Genomic DNA, 20,778 nt, shown 5'->3' with positions numbered 1-20,778 from the left:
GTAACATAGTAACACTGTTTATAAGGCTCAAAGATTACATTTTTTTTATCTGGTTTATGCTATTATCCTGTAATGTTGGTCCAAAGGAAGGTAAAAAAAAAACAACCTTGTGGTAAAAAGAGAGAAATCAAAGTATATCCCTGGATCAACAACCCTTCTCCAGACTTCAGTAACTATAATGTGTAATGTGTAAAATCTAGAAATGTATTGAGGCCTAGTTTAACTTTTTAGTGAGTTGTCCATGACAACTTCCTCTGGCAGAAAGTTCCATAGTCTCACTGGGCCTGATTAAGCCTATAATGCTGCTGCTTCTAGGGGTGTGTATGGGGGCATAGGAGAGCAGGTCCCCTATTCTATGTGTGTGCAGAGGAGCCATCATAGACACTAGGCTCCATCCCTGAGCACAGGGACAATTGAAAATTAAAGATTTGGCTCACAGATCAGAAACCTGATGTAGCCCTTTAGGACAATTTTTTTTTCTAGGGTCTTGTGTAACACCACCTTTACAGGCACATGGCAAACCTATGGCTATTAGTAACCTGTACAGTTATGGTTATTTCAATAGGCATCTTATTAGCAAACAGGATAAGGAAAAACCTAATTGGGATAAACATGTCAGAATCTCTGTTTTACTACGATGTACACCTCTGACAACAATCACTATTACTGTTACACCCATGTGGGCTATTTGATAATTATAAATGTGAAAAAGTCAGATAATTTGTTTCTCTGTGTTGTAAATTACAAGATACAAGATCAGATTGTACTTGATTTAAAAAACATTGTCTGGATATATGTCAGTACTGATGGAACAGTCAATTATATGGGAAAGAAACTTGTATGTAACAAACTGGTCACTCTGCTTTCATGAGTCGGATTGCACTAGTAAATTATAAGGCCTACTCATTGACACGTGTGATTACAGACCAGATAAAGTAAAGCAGCACTATATTTAATCTTTGACATGATGCTGGTCCTTGTTTTTATCTTCTGTGCCAGTTGCCTGAGCAAACATCACAAACAGGGGCAGAATGCCAAATCCGATTTTAAAGACTTCTTGCGACTATTTTATGTGTCCATTATTTAGAGGTAAAATTGTTATAGCAAGCACTATATATAACTTCTAATCTACTACATGAATGGGATGAATCATAAAACATCTGCTCTCTACTTTCTCAGGGTGGCAAGTTGTTCATGCTGAAGCAAGTAACAGTTTAAAGAGATTTTCTAAAATAAAGAGAATACATGCAGAATCACGGAGAACATAGGGAAAGAATTATAGAATTATAGATTTTCTATTCTACTACACTGAGTGTACCTTTGGTTTAAAGGTCCCCATACACCTTAGGCTTTGATACCCACTGTTCAAATGTATAATGCTGCCCCCATTCACATTGTATGTTTTTTGGGATTACTACTAAAAAGTACTAACCTACACAGACAGTCTTAACCCCTTGCCGACTGCAAGACACAAATTAACGTGACAGGCAGGGAAAGAGGAGAATGCCATCTGCTAATGACTGACGTCAGTGATCTTGTTGATTCTAGTCATTGCTATCTCTACATCAACGTGGTTGTCTGATGATATTTGGTATGTCCAAACAATTAAAATATAATGTTTATTGATCTGGCACTGTGAACCGTAGATGCAAAAAATATACAAAATGCTAGAATTGCTGATTCACATGACAGTCCAGAATATGTTTTATAAAAATGATCAAAATGTGCTATCTATCCAAAATTGGCACCAATAAGCACAGAAAGAAAACTACAAATATAAAAATAAATAAATGCAAAGTGTAATTGGTCCCAAAGAAAAACAAATAATTACATGATATATGGTGGCTCTTACCATACAGAATTTTATACAGTATCTTACAATAAATGTGTAACTGTGCCTGAAATGGCTTGCTATCATTTGTAGATTGGCTAATCTGTATAAAAATTAAAAGGTAACAATGGAAGAGGAAAAAGAAAAGTGGTGTTCCATAGAGAATGGAATAAGGAACTCTATGTGTCTTGTTTGTTCCAAGTGATTCAACTTTCTTTATTCGTAAAGCTTTTATGAAGTTAAAGTGTTTTTGACAGCCAAATGAAGTTAATGGAGGCATTGTGCCACTCACTTATCTCTATAGGGATGTACCTTAAATTAAACTTTTTTTGAAGATATCCTATGAATTAAGGATGTATGTGAACACGTTATTGTCAAATGACTAAGTTTCTTTCCTTTTATTACAGAAAAACTTTCGTACTACTCTATAAGGAGCTTAGGACAGAGGTGGCAGCAGAGAGCACTGTGTAAGACTGGAAAAAAAAACTCTACTTCCTGCATGACATACAGCAGTTTATAAGTACTAGAATACTTACATTTTTTTTAAATAGACATCATTCGCAAATCTGTATATATATATATATATATATATATATATATATATATATATATATATTTTATTTTATTTTTTTTTTTCTCTGGAGTACCCCTAAATAACCAGGAACTGGAAGATTAGAGTGCTTTCTCTTTAGGGTCTTCAGAAAAGGATGTTACAAACTATGTTCTTTGTGCAGCCATTAACATGCATTGTTATCGGCTACACACCTCCTGTTTAGACAGAGAGATATGTGGCCGATAAAGATTTTTACAGCTGCACAAAGGATCAAATCAGCTGACAAGTGGATGTTTGCTCACTCGTCGGCTGATCAATGGCGCTTTTACACAGGATCATGATCAGCTGAATGAGTGTTCCTATGAATGCTTGTTGCCCGTGTAAAAGGACCTTGAGGGTGCGTTCACACCTACAGGATCTGCAGCAGATCTGCAGCTGATTTGATGCTGTGTTCAGTTATTTAATGAAATCTGTTGCAGAAAATCAGCTGCAGATCCTGTAGGTGTGAACGCACCATAAAGGGGTTATCCAGGTAGCAAAAACAATATTGTAAACAATCCCCCTTCCCAATACCACCCTATGTCTAATATACATGCATAACCTATCTTGCATCCTTTCCCTGTTTTCTCTTCTAATTTTTATCGACTCTTGTCTAAAATCTTCTACTCTCAGTCCACTCAGACCACGCTCGGCTCCCTCCCCCCCTACTTTGTAGTCTGAAGACATGTGATCACCTCTCTGGGGCCAGATTACCTGTCTAATGACTTGGTAACCCGACCCCCAGGAGACATAATCTGCATCATCTCCATGCACCTGTGCTAGTTTCATAGACTTACATGTGTCCCTGAGCCTAGGTCTCTGTAATATGAAAAGTTATAGTTCTCTGTTTGTTGTCAGTGAATGCAGGCATATGTACCTGTCTTTGTGTCACAGCCCTGTATATTGTAAGTGTTATGGATATTCTTAGAGTCTGGATGGAACTAGAATGTTTTCATTCACAGTCAGCAAACAGAGATCTAAACCTACACTACACCCCCAACCCCTGGTAAACAGATGTCCATTTAGCAGCATATAGTTACACCATGCATACGTCAGCCTGTATTTACGCTGCAATAGTAATGACAGCAGTGGGCAGGATAGAAAGCTAAGGGGGCGAATATGCAAATGGACCAATATCGGCTTTTCGAAAAACTTGTAACTCGGCAACAGCTATAGCTAGAAAGACAGGAGATGGCTCAAAATACTCGGAGGGACATGGTGAGTTAAAAAAAAAACTATAGACATTATGCATATCTGGCCACTAGCTTCTGTTGTTTAATTTTGCCTAAAAATTATCGGTTGGTGATGACGATGTACGGCCAATGGCCGATGAATGTATAAAAAAAATTATAAGTGGCTGCAGGGAGTGGGCAGGAGCTAGAACACTAGGAGTGTTGAGAGGTATGTATAAAGTTTATTATTTTACACCTAAGGTAAGGGCTGTGCGGACATCGCTATGGATGTTCAAGCAGCCCTTGATGCACGATTATCATGCTGTGTAATAGGCTCAGTAAGCGAGCGCCAATCTAGCAAATTGCCGGAATATCCGGCCATGTAATACAGCCCTTAGATATTAATTCTAATTTACTGATAGCAATATTTGCATAAGGGTGCCTTCACACCTAGCGACTCGCAGGGTAAATTACGCTGAGAGTCGGCTAGGTCCTGGCAGATCACTTTCACTACATACACGCAGCGGTCTGAACGACTGTAATTCTGCCGGCCCCTTAGCCCCTTCTGCTGCCGCCCGGCTCCTGCTCCGCTCCCGCTCTGTATACATTACCTCTCCTTGCTGCACGGGGTCCCGGCGTACTGCTCTCACGCCCGGCCAATCAGTGTGTGGCCCTGCCACAGCCACTGATTGGCCAGGCGGGAGAGCAGTACGCCGGGACCCCGTGCAGCGAGGACAGGTAATGTATACAGAGTGGGAGCCGGGCGGCAGCTGAAGGGGTTAAGGGGCCGGCAGAATTACATACACGCAGCGTGTATGTAGTGAAAGTGATCTGCAAGGACCTGGCACAAAATAAGGCACAAAATAAATGTACTATGACTTATGATGAGAAGTATGGGGGCCATTACACTAATAACACATAAGAAACGAAACTCTTGCCCCATCAGCATGCATGTGACACTTTCTGTACCAAACAATTTTTCCATCTTTCAGATCATTAAGTAGTAGTGTTTACAGTGCCTGCCCTAGGTAAAACATTTGTCGTTACAAACAACACGAGCCACAAGACCCAGCATCAGAAAGCTGATGGACATAAAGGGGGAAAACACTCTAAGCCATATTTCTTCCGCTACATTCTATTAGAATACTGTCATCCCACATAATCAATCAATGTAATTCTTCCTTGTAAGCACAAATCTCCCTCAGCTACTGCATACATTGGGACACATATTCCTGATATCTAGTAAAAGAGATAAGGCTTTGGAGGACTTGGTAATAGTTATTATAAGAATTCTCTTTGTATAGCTGAATCTTTGTTACCCCTTACTGGACCACATTATTTCTGCCCGTGTAGTCATAACCTTGTTGTTTCCTTTTTTTTTTTCTTTCTTCTCTCAATTCATCCTTTAATTTATAGCTCTTTATTTGTAATCCTGCTTCTACCACTTCTGCTTTCTTTTGTCTAGCTGGAGACATTTTCTCATAGAAGATTAAGAAATAACAGTGTGTATGAAGTTCACTGCAGGGCACCAAGACTCCTAATATCACAGACCGTGGATTAGATTTAATATGTACAATCACAAACACAATAGATATTTTCATTCCTACTTAAGCGGTAATCTTGAAAGAGTAACAAATACATTGCTTTATCCTCAACCTCCAATCTCCAAACCCCAGGCTTGCAAAAGGCTTGGGAAAAATCAATTTCTGGGACGCTGTGAAATACACTGTTTTTGTTCCTAAAAGTCTTTTTATATCAGCAGTAAGCGGAATAGAATTGATGCTAATAATAATAGTAATAATGCAAGTGCAGATAACACTTAACTGCTTTGCTGGTACACTGACCTGCAAGACACGGTAAGGTAATTTATATTATAACCCCACAGGGGAGAGGTGAAGAGACGCACAGCCTAGCATAAAGCGCAATTATGGTCACCGCAGAATGAACAACACGCAAATAGATTTTAAAAACACAGCTAGAATTAGATTGAATTTCCTGCAATATATGCATAGCCAATCAATCACTTCTATAAAACCAATATATTCCAAGAGCACAGTGCAGAACATTATATTCAGCATATTAGTCCTTGTCCCAGCGGAGCACACAACCTCATTTACCTTACAGGAACATACCAACATGTTAACCTGTCAACTACCCTTACATTCAGTAGATAATCCCAGATTTTAAAGGGGAACTATCAGCAGGTTAATCTAACCTGCTGATATGTCCCTATTGCACAGGAGAAATCAAGGAGGAAGGTGTGTCCCTTACCTTCCTCCTCTGCACCGTTCCTGTGAAGTTAATCACGTGAGACGTGGAGCTCTGTCTGTCCCTATAGCGCTGATTCGCCCCCGGCCAGCCCGCCCCTTTCTAATGATAATAAATGAAGTGGTCTGGCTGAGGGTGGGTCGGATCGGAGCTATGGGTGCGGGCAGTGCTCCTAACAGTCTTGCTGGGCCGTGGAGCACATGACTAACTGCACAGGAATGGCACAGAGGGGGAAGCTAAGAGACATACCTTCCTCCTCAGCGTCTCTTGTGCAATAGGGACATATCAGCAGTTCAGATTCGTCTAACCTGCTGATAGTTCCCCTTTAAAGAAATGTCCCATGATATTTCTCTGGCTTTCAGGATTGATGTCTGTAGGATGTCTCCATTCCTTACTTACTATAGCTAGTATGCTATATTTAGCTTTTATTTTCTAAGACCATATCTGTAGTTTCATCGGCTGCTCCCTTGAGGGTTACAAAATGGTATTACAATAGTTTATTATTTAAAATGTTTTTATTTTTTTATTTCATAAAATATTGAGTTTTAGTTTCTACATTCTAAAATAAAATTATCATCATTTCCTTAACTTTTTTTTTATTATGAAAGTTAATCTTAGTTACATTTGTACCCAGGGCTGTGGAGTCGGAGTCAGAACTAGTTTTGGCTTGAGTCGGAGTCAGAAAAAATGTACAGACTCTGGCTATAACAAAAATCTTTTATAATTTTATAGTTGAGTTTTCATGTGGATTCTATAAATGTTGCTCATTAATATAGTTTATGTTCAATTAATCTAAGCCCTTAATTTATAACAACGAGAAAAACCCTTTCTCCCATACATTTAGTTTCCTCCACATATAAGTAATCTGGTCTCTATTTGGCAGCTTGTTTCTGAGCTGGAAGAGTCCATTGTGTGTGGGGAGATCTGTGCTGTTTTTTTCCTGGATGCTGGATGATTGTATATGAGGAGCAGTGTAATAGGAAGATATTCTGTGTAATATAGAGAAGGAGGAGGGGGTGAAGCCATAAGTAGTGTAGCAGTAACCTCTGTCCTCAGTGTGGTGTTTACTCTCTGAGCGAAGATGATGTGTTTTTCTTCAGTGTGCTATGACTGCAGTAGGCTGTGTGTGTGCTTTGGCTGCAGCAGGCTGTGTGTGTGTGTGCGCGCTATGGCTGCAGCAGGCTGTGTGTGTGTGCTATGGCTGCAGCAGGCTGTGTGTGTGTGCTATGGCTGCAGCAGGCTGTGTCTGTGTGTGCTATGGCTGCAGCAGGCTGTGTGTGTGTAGTATGGCTGCAGCAGGCTGTGTGTGTGTAGTATGGCTGCAGCAGGCTGTGTGTGTGTAGTATGGCTGCAGCAGGCTGTGTGTGTGCTATGGCTGCAGCAGGCTTTGTGTGTGCTATGGCTGCAGCAGGCTGTGTGTGTGCTATGGCTGCAGCAGGCTGTGCGTGTGCTATGGCTGCAGCAGGCTGTGTGTGTTCTTAAGGGCAGGCGAAGAAAATTTTTACCTGATTTGCATTTCACTGGTTTACTGCCCGTTGGTATGCATTGTAAAAATAATTTCGGATTTGCTAAGGATATGTATTTGAGAAAAGTCTTATCATTTAATCTCCTATAATCTGCTGTCACTTCTTGAACTCCAAATGTTTCATGAACATCAGAAGCCAGGGCTTGATCATACAGTGTATGATCTTGTATGGCACCTGAAGCTTCAGACACTGCTTGCAGGAACATCTCACTCATTCCAGAATACAAGTGTCATCACTTGATCTGTCTTAACCAATTTGCAGCAATTTTTTTAGAGAGAGCTGACTCGTGGAGAACAGTAAATTCTTACATCCGTATGCAAAGTCCTTCAAGAAGCATTGTTGCTTTTGCTAGAAGGTATTTAAGGTTATTTATACAAAGCTGCAACCATGATTTTTAGTGATTCATCAAACACTTTGACATGCTCAACTCATAGAGAAGGTCCTCAGGCAACATTGTGACAAGTGTTTCAGAAGTCTAGGTTGCTGCTGACAGTGGCACAGAACACTATTACTCCACAGTGATAAACAGGTGCTTGTAAACACTATTTGTATATACAGCAGAACAAGAAAAAGATACAAAAAGTTAAAGCATTCACCAGAAGTCCAGTACAAGAGTAACGTTTCCTTCTCTCATCCCAATGACACATACTCTACTCTTTCTTCAGCAGCGACAATGGGAATACACGTCACCAACATGTTCTCTTCCTTTTTCTAGTGTCTTACTTTTACTAACAGCTACAATGAACATTACATTTACATTTCAGATTATCCAATCCCCACCGCATGATTCTCTGAGCACAATGCAAAAGAAAAGAACAAAAAAAAGATATAATGTTATATTAATTGTGTCCATATACTAGATAAATGTGACTAAATACGTCAGACACCTTTTCTTCATATCTGCCTGTAGGGGAGAGTTGGGTGACCCCCATACACATTCTAACATTAACCTGTCCCGCTACAAATGACAGATTCAGACCAGTTCTGTCCTCTGTATGTTTTACCTTTAGGTAAGGCCTCAAGAACGAATGCACTTTTAAAGCCATTTTACAAAACAAGAATAATCTACATACAAAGTTGTATGTAAAGTTATGTATGCATTGTTTAAAGACGTTTTCTGATTTATTATTACTTGTAGTACTTGTATTACTTGTGTGTGTGCTTCCTGGGCATCTCTAGAGTGGTGCCCATCACTCCATTAATTCTCTATGGAGCCACTGGAGATAGCGGTCTGCTGTAATGTGTGGCTGTAGGAATGCTCTAGAAGATTCTACAGCGTTAATTAATTGTTGCTTGTGCTGTAGCCCTGCCCCCTTTGAGCTAAGAGAATTCTAGAGTGTTCTACTATAATGCCATAGTTGGCCATGGATGGGAATAGTCAAAGACTATACAGAGTTTACACATAGTTTAGGATGGGCAAAGCCTGGGCACTGCCAGTTCCAACTGGCAAGCCAGTGAGCCTGGGACCCCTATCCCTTACATGGGGTACAGGCCTTCTATGCAAGCCAGTATATACTGCTGGAGTCAGCTCAGCATAATAGAGGACAGTTGAGTTAAGGCTGTGAGTACTGATTGTGGAGTAAATCACCAACACACAGGCCGCCAGAATAATATGAGACTTCTGATCTGAATGTGGGTTTGTGAAAGCCGGCAGCACAGAAAGTGCCTGAACAAGCTGTTTGATTGTACCTGTCTATTTAACTGTGCCTTTTTACTTTGAAGAACTTTTTTTATATTACTTTTTTATATACTATTCATTGTGTGCAGAGCCTGCAAAGCACCACCACTGCATGTGCTGTATATTTCATATTTTGAGTCACCCCCAGATTGACACCCCTGAAAAGAGTAGTTGACAAAACTGGTGGTGAGATAGCCCCCAAGCCTGGCTACCATGCCACTGCTGTGATATCGCTATGCTGGTTGAGCCTGGGAGGTTGTCACACAAGCAGATGTTGCTCTTGGATGAATATGCTAGGTTACAGTAAATTGTATTTTGTACTTGTTGTCACACATTCCAAAAATATATTTTTTTATGCTGCATTAAAATGTTAAAGGAGTCAATTTATAACTTTTAATCCAGATTGAGAAACACATCTATGGGAGGCTTTTCAGATGGTGATGAATTCTGACAGCAAAAAAAAATATTTAAGTAAGAAAGTATGGCTGAAGCTTAAAGGGGTTATCTGGTTAGGTAAAATATAGATTGATTCACCCCCCTCCTGGAGACTAACAATTCCTTTTTTATACATGTTATTACCTTTTCAACCTCCTTCCCCCAGTTCTGAGCCTGCAACTTTCAGCATAAGACACAGAAAACTGTATTTGAGCCATTTCTGCTCTCAACCCCCTCCTCCCCTCCCTTATGAGACAGCTCATGTAAACAACATTCCTGGCTGGCTGTTTATACACTGTGTGAAGCCAGGAGGGTAATCTCAGGTCGAGTTACTTGTGACCTAAGGGCCAGTTCACACGTAGAAAAACTGACGGAATTCTGCGGTGGAACTCTCCGCCGTGGAATCCCACCAGCCTCCGTGTCATCCAGGCAGTCTATGGGAGGGCTCATGTGCCTCCTCTCTCTGTGCCTCTCTGCTCAGAATTGACATGTCAATTTTTCTGTGCGGAGAGAGGAGGCATGTGGGCCCTCCTATAGACTGCCTGTTTAACTCTGTGTGAACTGGCCCTTAGTGTGATTATCCCTTCCTGCTGTACAGAGAGAAGAAACAGTGCAGAAACAGCCGGCCAGGAAGTTGTTTGCATGTGCTGTCTCAGAAAAGAGGGGGCTGCAGGCTCCAAACTGAGGGAAGGACACTGAAAAGCTAATAACATGAACGGATGAGGGGGAGGATTTAACATATATTTTACCTCAACGGATAATAAAGTATGCACATTGTATTGAGAGGCATCACTATTCCATGATCACTATTAAGATTTGTGGAGCCTGTCAGCCCTGCATCTTAAGTATTAATAAGACTTAAAGGTGCAATCCTGACAGAGCGGCAATTACTGATGTGATATACTTGTGTTTTTGAGATGGAATAAAAATATTCTCTTTCGATGGCAGTGGAATGTGTAATTTTCAACAGAAAGCTTTTAAATAGTAATAATAAAAAAGAGAAAAGTTTCCATAGTTTTATCCGGAAATGCTGTGGTGGATTACAGTTTAAGGCTATGCTAACACAATGTCTTTTTATAGTAGAAAAAACAGTCATTCTTTGATGATGACGGCTGTTGTTTTGCCTTAAAAGACACAGTGTGAACATATTCTAAGGATCGGGATAAGAGTAATAGGGGCAACTCTCTGTCAACTTCTCTCTGCCCGGCTGGAGTGACAATTCTCTCCCCATTTGTACATAGGGAAAGACCTTTCTATCAGTGGAGAAAAGAAAGAACCTCTTTCCTGTTCAATAATTTTCATTGAAATGTTTTTAAAGTAATACAAAAATATTACAAACTTAGGCGTTTTAGCATGAGATATACATGTTCGTAACAAAGGAGCCTGAACCTACTGAACGGTTGCCTTTAAAGTGCACCTATTACTTTAAAGTGGAGCTCAGCATAGCTCTCCTGGGACATTCTGCAAACCTAAGTATTGAGAAATACTACACACTCTAGTGCATTGCTAAAGCAAATGCACAATGCCTAGTGAATTCTGTGCACAAGTACTGAGTACATAGAACTAGCTGGACATTATATGGTTTCCTTGGCAATCCAACTGGATAGGAGTGAAAATATGGACATACTCTTTAAAAAACTTCTGACATGTCATAGTGATATTTATAAACGTTTGATTGGTGGGGGCTGGATGCTGAAAACCCCACAGATTGCTGTTCCTGTTTGTTCGATTTGCAGAAAGTTTATACACCATGCCCTGTAAGTAACTTTGATGAACTTGGCGAATTGGCTAAATACAGAAAGCAAAATCAAATTTTAATTTTCTTAAAGTGATTATTTAAATTACAGAAACAAAAAACAAGGTTTGTATTGGCTTTAAATAGTAAAAATAAGACCATTTTCTATTATAATAGAGAATAACAATAACAATAAGATATATGCAGTAATAAAAATATTTACTAAACTAGGTTTTTCGAAAAATTTTCTACTGCAAGCAATAAAATGGGCCTGGCAAAACAAAACGTAGAATTCTTGCTCTGAGGTTAATAAAACGTATAGTATAGCTCTCCACTACACAAGCTAGTTTAACTAACAATCTCTATCCACAATGTTCTAGTCAACAGAAGTGTCAGAAACAGGCAGGAGTTACACAAATTTTTCTTGGCAGCTAAGAAAGCGAGTGCCTTCACAGAGATTCCCCAAGGACGGATATACAAAGCATGTTCTGCTGACTCAAGCCAGGCAGGGTCCTGAAGGGAAACAAACAGCATTTTGGTAACATTTTCATCAGGCAGAACATGAGCTTACCTCTAGATGGAAGGTCATATTTTAGTTTGGGGCTTGGTCCAGGACACTTGTGTACGACAATATGCATTATTTAATTTATCCCACTAAATGTCAGAGTCTGAGGACATGACAGCTTCCTTAAAAATGTAAACCAAACAAGATGGGGAACTATTTCACTCCATATCGCAGCTGCCAGTCAATGCTACAACAGAGACAATAACATATGAAAAGATCAACTTTGTGACAGTAAGAAAAAGTAAAACAGTAGAAAATAAAATTGGTTAAACTGCAGGTAAACAACCCCCTTCCCTCAAACAGCACAAAATACCCCCTATTCTAAGTAGGAAGAATGAATTTAGTTGTTAATAATAGTGAAGTTTCTGTATACCTAGGCCCATATTTATCTAAGGGTGTAAGAAGAAACTGGTAACTTCCAACAACCAATCACAGACCAGCTCTCAGCTCTGGTAAAATGAAAGCTGAGCAGTGATTGGTTGCTATGGGCAGTTAACACCAGTTTCTATTTAGAAATATAGAAGATTGTCAGCAGAAAAAGATCACTGGGTCCATCTAGTCTGCCCTTTTATTATTTACTTTATTATTATGTTAGGATATATATATGTTTATCCCAGGCATGTTTACATTCTGTTATTGATTTACCTACCACATCTTCTGGAAGTTTCATACCCACCCATTATGCAAATCAGGGCCTTGTAGCACATAAAGCTCAGGTCTCCTCCACACCCCAGGAGTTAGGGTGCCTTTACACAGAGAGATTTATCTGACAGATTTTTGAAGCCAAAGCCAGGAAAAGACTATAAGCAGGGAACAGGTCATAAAGGAAAGACTGAGATTTCTCCTCTGAGGAAGAACTTATTGATCATACTAATTAATTTCAAGGAAAGTAGTACACTATAAAATGGAATTAAAACATAGAATAAAAGTATAATATAATATTATGGTATAGCATAAAAAATACTCATTACATTAAACTGAGAGGACCAACACAATAAACCCAGCTAAGAAAAAGATTAAAAAGGGTTGTCTGAGTACACATTGACAACATGTTACTAGACTATACCATGAATTAATGGGGGTCTGATGGCCTTGACCTGTGCTGATTGCGAGAAGAAAGTGGCAGCGCAGCTAGGAAGATACAGTGCCACTTCTCCTTCTACCAGCTAGATCTTTGTGTCATTATAGCAACCCCCCCCCCCCCCCGCTCACTTGCAGACTTGTACCTTATCTATTATTCTACAATAGGTTAGATGTATATAATCTCCTTAAACAGAATACATTGATATGACACTAGACCATAGTAAATTTATTATGGGCTAGTGGCAAAAATACTGGATTAATTATTGGTTGCTTATAGTTATGTCTATTTTCACCATCAGAATGAAGGAGCAGGGAGGCAGCTATGAGAAGTTTCATTTGACAACTATCTGAAAGGGGTATCCCAGCTCAACTTGGTATTTATTTACTATCCATAGTATACGGAATCTGGAATCTGACCACTATCTGACCACTAGAGCCCCCATCAGTTCTGAAAGCAGGGACAAAATTGTACACATAATAAAAGGATCCCATTTTACTCTTTATTTGGTCACCCAACATTGCTGAGAAAAGTGCTCTGAAATGTTTGGCTGCTCCATAGAGAATGAATAGAACACTGGCTGCACACCATTAATTTCGGACTCACCATTCATATTTGGGATTGCTGGGGGTCTGACTGCTGGTGTAAGAGATAAAGTTAAAGGAAACCTGTCATGCGGCGGACCAGTCTGATCAGTGATTTCCTATGGACGTTGGACTCATCTCATTAGCATAATGAGTGTGAAGAAAAGCAGTGATTTCTCAGCAGTGTGACTAGCGTCCAGAGTGTCAGCAGTGACCAGAGCAGCGGTCCCAAACCAAGACCCGATGGGTTTGTGACACTGTCACTTTAAGCATCCCTAGAACCTCCGGCCATGCAGCTCTTAGGAATGCACTGCTCACCTTGATGATCTGCCCGCTCACTGTAACGCAAGTTAAGCAGGCTAAAGGCTAAGGCTATGAGAGGCACAGTATGGGGACATTATTAGTATGACGGGTACAGTAAGGGGACATTATTACTATGAGGAACACAGCATGGGGGCATCATTACTATAAGGGGCACAGCAGAGGGTACATTATTACATTACATTATGTTATGACTACACGACAGGGTGCCCTGAGTTGGAAAAGGTTGGGAAACACTGGTCCAGAGGGTAGGTATAAAAATCTTTATTACTTGGTTATGGTGCTGTTTGCTCTGGTCCCCCATGTGACAGGTTACCTTTAAGATGGGAATGCCACCTTAATGTCCTGATGGGAGGGCAATAGAAACTCCAATTTTAGTTTCCTACATATAAAGATTAGTATAAAAAAAAAATTAAGGTAATATTGACTAATCATTCTATAAAGTCACGTTCTACATCACTGACCCAAGGAAAAGAAAAGAGCAAAGCAGATTCTGGAGTCATAAGACCCAATGTCTCCCCAAATGAAATGCAGATGGCACTAATTTTAATCAATATTTGGAGTTGATTAATAATTCTATTTAGTCAGTAGACTGGGACAGATTGCTATAAAGTACAAAGTGATTACCTCAGGAGAAGTGATCAGAGTACACAATCCTGCTAATGCTTACTATAAAAATACTTGTAAAATAAAAATAATCAGATGGCTGAACCATAAAGAACAGAACATGTCAGAACAGCAGGCTTGGCCATTAAGAAAAGCTTAGGCTCAATAGACATTAATAAACATGCCCATGGATTTGATCCATGTAAATCTTGTATAGATTAGATGTTTCTACGGAAAGATCATGGTTAAATAAAAGAATCTGTATATTTACCAGAATTGGTGTTCTTCTTAGAAAAATAAAAGACAGCGGTTTGGCAATTTTAAAACACTGTAAGACGTTCAAGACATTAAAATCTAAAAATACATATATATATACAGTGACCAGCCATAATATTAAAAACACTGACAGGTGAAGTGAATAACATTTCTGATCTTGTTACAATGCTACCTGTTTTGGAAGTAGAAAAAATGGCAAGCCTATGGAACTGAGTGACTTGTAATGGCTAGACCAGTGGATCAGACCCTAACCAAAAAAGCAGGTCTTCCTGATATGCAGTGTTTAGTAACTCCCAAAGTAGACCAAGGAGGGAGAATCAGCAACAGGGTCATGTATGCATTAGTTAGTGAAGGTTAGTCTGTCTGGTACAATCCACCATAAAAACTGTAGCACAAATTGTAAAAAGCAAAAACACAAAACATACAAACATACCTAATGCTTGTATAACAGAAATATGTCAGTAATGGACAATGGAGTAATGGAATATTACGGTCTAGTCTAACTAATCCCATTTGAATGGGATGGGTGTGTGCAAGTTGCTTCCCTGGAGCATAGATGACATCATGATGCACTATAGAAACACAAGCCAGCATAGGCATTGTGGTGGTCTGGACACTGTTCTGGCTCAAACAACAATTGCTGGATTGTTCTTGTGGCCTATTAACTTCATCATAGTCAGATGCATAGTCCTGTTTACATTAGAAGATGTGCAGCCAACTAGCGATAATGCCCACACAAAAGATGTGATTAGTCAACAAATTAGCCATTATTTGTAATTCAACTAATTGCTAGCCCGATTATCGTCAGTGAGCGTTCCTACTTCTTGATAATTGGTCAGTGTAAAAGGACCCTATGTGTCAGAATGCTCTTTAAATCAATACAATCAAGCATCTGTGGAACATTCAGGGAAACAAATAAGATTCAGACCCCAAGGCCCTACTTTACAACTGATGGGACTTATGGGATCTACTATTAACATCTTGGTTCTAGATATAACAGGACACCTTCAAAGGTCTTGTAAAGGTCATACATCAAAGTAAAAAAGATAAACCAAAATAAGGCTAGGACTACATGGCATGGCTAGGAATCACCATGTCACAGTGCCTGTTGTGCTGCCAGAATGGTAGCATAGAGAAAAATAGGCCTGTTGCGACCATGCGTCGTATAGTATGGCTACTAAGGATTTGCAATTGAAATTGCGCAGATGTGGCTATGGGCATAAAATGGTTAATAGCGCCAAGGCTATTGGTGAATCTAAAGATAGAACTTTCCATTTACAGGATTGAAGTGTTTCTGTAGCCACTCTGTTCAGTAATCAGTTTGGGGAGATATGTTCCATTTTTCCCTGTACGCTACCCAAAAGTTCGCTTTGTAAATTTGCTTACAAAATTAAGCAGTTTGCATCCACAGTTACTAAGAGAAAGTACAATATAAAATGTATTAATTGCGACTCTTTTTTTTCGTAATTTATCTTGCAGAATGCACTATTTGTACACTACAATATATGGGCTGTACTACACGGAAATTGAAGAGACTCACGGAACATGTTTCCCATGTGGTTGCTGCATCCCGGCTCACTTTCAGTGGCACATTATCTGGTCTATTGAAACATTTTATTGACTGCCACCAAGAAGACCTTTCTTCCCTGAGGGTCAGTTCACACGGAGGAAAACAGGCGAAATTCCACAGTGGAACCCCACAAGTCTCCGTGTCATACAGGCAGTCTATGGGAGGGTTCATGCTTCTTGAAATGTCAATTTTTTATGCAGCCGGATGGAATCCCAGACGAAGTGTATACTATGCGGACATGTATCAAGCTGAAAAAGCGTATTTAAAGGGGCCAAATATTTGCATCTGGACACTTTTCGCCAGGTACGCCAGGGGGGCGGGGAGGGGGTGTGGAGGGGGCGGAAAGGGGGGCGTGGACTCAGAGTCCGCGCTATACTTCATTAGATTAGCAAAGAAATAAGCAGAAAACCTGCTCCAGCTCTAAGCTGGCGTACATTTCCTGGAGCGCACACTGCTGCGCACGGGATTTATGTAGAGGAAGTCCACCTCTACATAAATCTCCGTACCGTCTGAGCTGCGGGGACATTTTTGAGTCCCCCTACGTGTATACGCTCCGGCCGGGATTCCATTCGTTCACATACAACGTATGTTTTGTATAAATCATGGGCGCTGTTGTAAATTCCAAGAACGTCCTTGATTTAGGCAACACATACGTTGGCCTTAGTTTGGAAACCCCATTCCTTGTTAATCAGAAAGACAGAAAATACAGCTGCTTTTTGATCTAATACACTTCATGACTAGGTTCACACAATGTAAAAATGATGTCCGTCTTTCATAACAAAGGCCATTATTGAGCAAAAAATGTCAGATATTTTGAAAATACATGATATCATTTGCGGCCGTTGTTAAGAAAGATGGACGTAATTTCTACATAGCATTAACCTAGCCCATTGAAGTCAATGGGAAATTGGACGACACCCACACTGTATAGAATAATGGCTGTAATTAATTTTAATTGTCCATATAATGAACATGCTCATTATTTACGACCTGCTTTTGCGAAATACAGATTTTTTTTTTTTACATTTGTTGACACACTGTTTTATTTTCACTCAAAATGATGGTTGTATTAAAATTTTATTTTACTGTGTGAAGCTAGCTTAATTGACTTCTCTTTTTTATATTGTACTAGTTAGAAGTTTGGGAAAGAAATGCTATAGACTTAGAAAAGTGACACTACCCCTTGGTAAGACTGTCCCTGCTGACCAAGTATCATCTGCTGGAGCAGAGTTTGGAATAAGAAATCCTTGTATCCCCCTGTGGATCGTTGCCTTGTATAATCAGCCTGTTCTAAGCACAACCTTCACCCTGACACCTTGACATGTAATTATAAATGGGAGTAAATAACTATCTCTGCAAAGAACCAAAATGCTAAATAACGTGCTTTCCCCTGGAGATTAACTGTAGTGTAAATGAAAATGTTATGTTCAACACCTGTGGATGGATGTTTGTTAGAGACAAATTGATTTTTTTTTTTCCAAAGGATGATAACAACTTAACCATTAAAATAAATGTAAAATGTATGACCTGCTAGCTTCATAAATTTAAATTACAGGGTAAAAAAAAAAAAACACTTTTCAGCAAACTAGATATTCCATGAGTCAGGTATAAAACAATTCTTCTTGGCTACAGAATCTAAAAAATATGTGATGAGACTCGTGCGTGCTTTACCACCATCAAAGGATTCTTTCATTGCTAAATTATTCTGTAATATACTATGTGTAACATAAACTGCAGTCTGGAATCACTCTGCCACAGAAAATTGTCAACATAAATTCAGGATAATTAAGCTCTTAACAAGTGTCCATACGCATTTACATTGCATATAGAGCAGACTCAGGAACTGAAGCCGTGCTATATATACCCGTATGTCCTGGGCCGCCTTCCCGCGTTCAGAGCGGGGCCGCGCTCTGAACCGCCGCGATCCCGCGGGCTGCGGGGCTGCGGCTATTAGCAGGCACGGTCCGATCGCCGTGCCCGCTAATTAAGTAATCGGAGGCAGCTGCCAAAGTTGACAGCTGCATCCGATCACTTGTATGCAGCCGTCCCTGGTGTCTAGTGGCGGAGATTGCCCCCCCCCCAGGTCATTGTCCCCGAGGAGCAATCTCCGTGTCTAATACCTGCCGAGGTCTTCGCCAAAATGGCGCTGATCCCGGCTCGGCACTTGGTTGTTTTCGGCTGCAGCCGATCTATGCTGTTTTACTATGCAGCATAGATCTGTATGAGAGATCAGAAAGTATAAACTAGAAGTCCCCTAGGGACACAAAAAATAAGGGCTCATGTGGGTCTCTAGGTGGAAAAATGCAAGTGCTATGGCCTTTTAAACACAAGGAGGAAAAAACGAAAACGCAAAAATGAAAATTGTCTCCGTCCTTAAAAGGTTTAAATGTCAATCCTTGACCCATCCTTGTCTAAGGGTGGTATTCCACGGGCCGATGGGGCCCGTTAAACGAGCGCCGATCTGATAGATCGTCGCTCGTTTACTGGGCCTTTTCCACGGCCCGATTATTGTTAAACAAGAGCTGCAGGGACATCGTTACCGATGTCCTTGCAGCCCTAGCTTAACCAGTATACATTACCTATGCATGGTGCAGGGCTACTCTTCTCCTGCTTCTCCCGGGTCCTCCAGCGTCAGGGCGGCAAGTGATTGTCTGAGCGGCCTGAGTGATTGGCTGAGAGGCCTGAGCTGAGACAGGCAGCCCTGATGCTGGAGGAGCGCGTGGGACTCGGGAGAAGCAGGAGAAGAGGAGCCCTGCACCATGCATAGGTAATGTATATCGTCAGTCGCCGGCCGCGCAACGCTATTCCACGTAGTGGTGCGCGGTCGGTGCCCGACAAATATAGGTCCTTACCTATAACAACGATCAGCTGATGACAACGATCATCGGCTGATCGTTGTCTCTATTCCACAGAGTGATAATCCCCAGAATCGGCCTGATCCGGCCGATTACTACTCCGTGGAATAAGGCCCTAACTTGAACTATCCTTCCACTATTCATCCAACTCGCTCTTTGACCTCCTAAAATCCGGCTTCTGCCCTTACCACTCTACAGAAACTGCAGTCGCTAAAGTGGCCAATTACCTGCTTACTGCCAAAGCCTCACGCCAATACTCTGTGCTCCTTCTCCTTAACCTGATTATCATCCTGCTGTGAGTATGTTAATGCCACCCTCCTTAACCCCCTGTAGCCTGGTGCATACATTACCCTGTCTGCGCTCTCTGGCTTGTTCTGTGGCTCCCAGCGTTTGGACGTCCTGCTCAGCCAATCAGTGCTGCCACTTACATACACTACCGTTCAAAAGTTTGGGGTCACCCAAACAATTTTGTGTTTTCCATGAAAAGTCACAATTCTTCACCACCATACGTTGTGAAATGAATAGAAAATAGAGTCAAGACATTGACAAGGTTAGAAATAATGATTTGTATTTGAAATAACATTGTTTTTACATCAAACTTTGCTTTCGTCAGAGAATCCTCCTTTTGCAGCAATTACAGCATTGCACACCTTTGGCATTCTAGCTATTAATCTGTTGAGGTAACCTGGAGAAATTGCACCCCACGCTTCTAGAAGCTGCTCCCACAAGTTGGATTGGTTGGATGGGCACTTCTGGCGTACCATACGGTCAAGCTGCTCCCACAACAGCTCAATGGGGTTCAGATCTGGTGACTGCGCTGGTCACTCCATTGCCGATAGAATACCAGCTGCCTGCTTCTGCTGTAAGTAGTTCTAGCACAATTTGGAGGTGTGTTTAGGGTCATTGTCCTGTTGTAGGATGAAATTGGCTCCAATCAAGCACTGTCCACTGGGTATGGCATGGCGTTGCAAAATTGAGTGATAGCCTTCCTTATTCAGAATCCCTTTTACCCTGTACAAATCTCCCACCTTACCAGCACCAAAGCAACCCCAGACCATCACATTACCTCCACCATGCTTAACAGATGGCGTCAGGCATTCTTCCAGCATCTTTTCATTTGTTCTGCGTCTCACAAACGTTCTTCTTTGTGATCCAAACACCTCAAACTTGGATTCATCCGTCCACAACACTTTTTTCCAGTCTTCCTCTGTCCAATGTCTGTGTTCTTTTGCCCATCTTAATCTTTTTCTTTTATTGGCTAGTCTCAGATATGGCTTTTTCTTTGCCACTCTGACATGAAGCCCAAAATCCTGCAGCCGCCTCTTCACTGTAGATGTTGACACTGGTGTTTTGCAGGTACTATTTGATGAAGATGCCAGTTGGGGACCTGTGAGGCGTCTGTTTCTCAAACTAGAGACTCTAATGTGCTTATCTTCTTACTTAGTTGTGCAACGCGGCCTCCCACTTCTTTTTCTACTCTGGTTAGAGCCTGTTTGTGCTGTCCTCTGAAGGCAGTAGTACACACTGTTGTAGGAAATCTTCAATTTCTTAGCAATTTCTCGCATGGAATAGCCTTCATTTCTAAGAACAAGAATAGACTGTCGAGTTTCAGATGAAAGTTCTCTTTTTCTGGCCATTTTGAGCGTTTAATTGACCCCACAAATGTGATGCTCCAGAAACACA

At 40.7% G+C, this 20,778-nt stretch overlaps 1 protein-coding gene across 3 annotated transcripts in view; it reads right to left on the bottom strand.

Annotated features, from left to right (window-relative positions):
• KCNG2 (potassium voltage-gated channel modifier subfamily G member 2) overlaps nt 1-20,778 on the bottom strand; it is a 91,845-nt gene that overhangs the window by 44,563 nt on the left and 26,504 nt on the right. The window contains exon 2 of one of the 3 annotated variants that reach the window (XM_069957894.1): nt 11,809-11,989. The exons of the other annotated variants lie outside the window; for them this stretch is intronic. The gene's annotated coding sequence lies outside the window, so the exon portion shown is untranslated. The remainder of the gene's footprint in view (nt 1-11,808; nt 11,990-20,778) is intronic. 3 annotated transcript variants of the gene reach the window in all.

Source organism: Dendropsophus ebraccatus, chromosome 2 (assembly GCF_027789765.1).
Source record: "Dendropsophus ebraccatus isolate aDenEbr1 chromosome 2, aDenEbr1.pat, whole genome shotgun sequence".
In the NCBI taxonomy this organism is placed as follows: domain Eukaryota; kingdom Metazoa; phylum Chordata; class Amphibia; order Anura; family Hylidae; genus Dendropsophus; species Dendropsophus ebraccatus.
The sequence above is the reverse complement of the archived record's forward strand: the minus strand, read 5'-3'. Positions and strand labels throughout refer to the sequence as shown.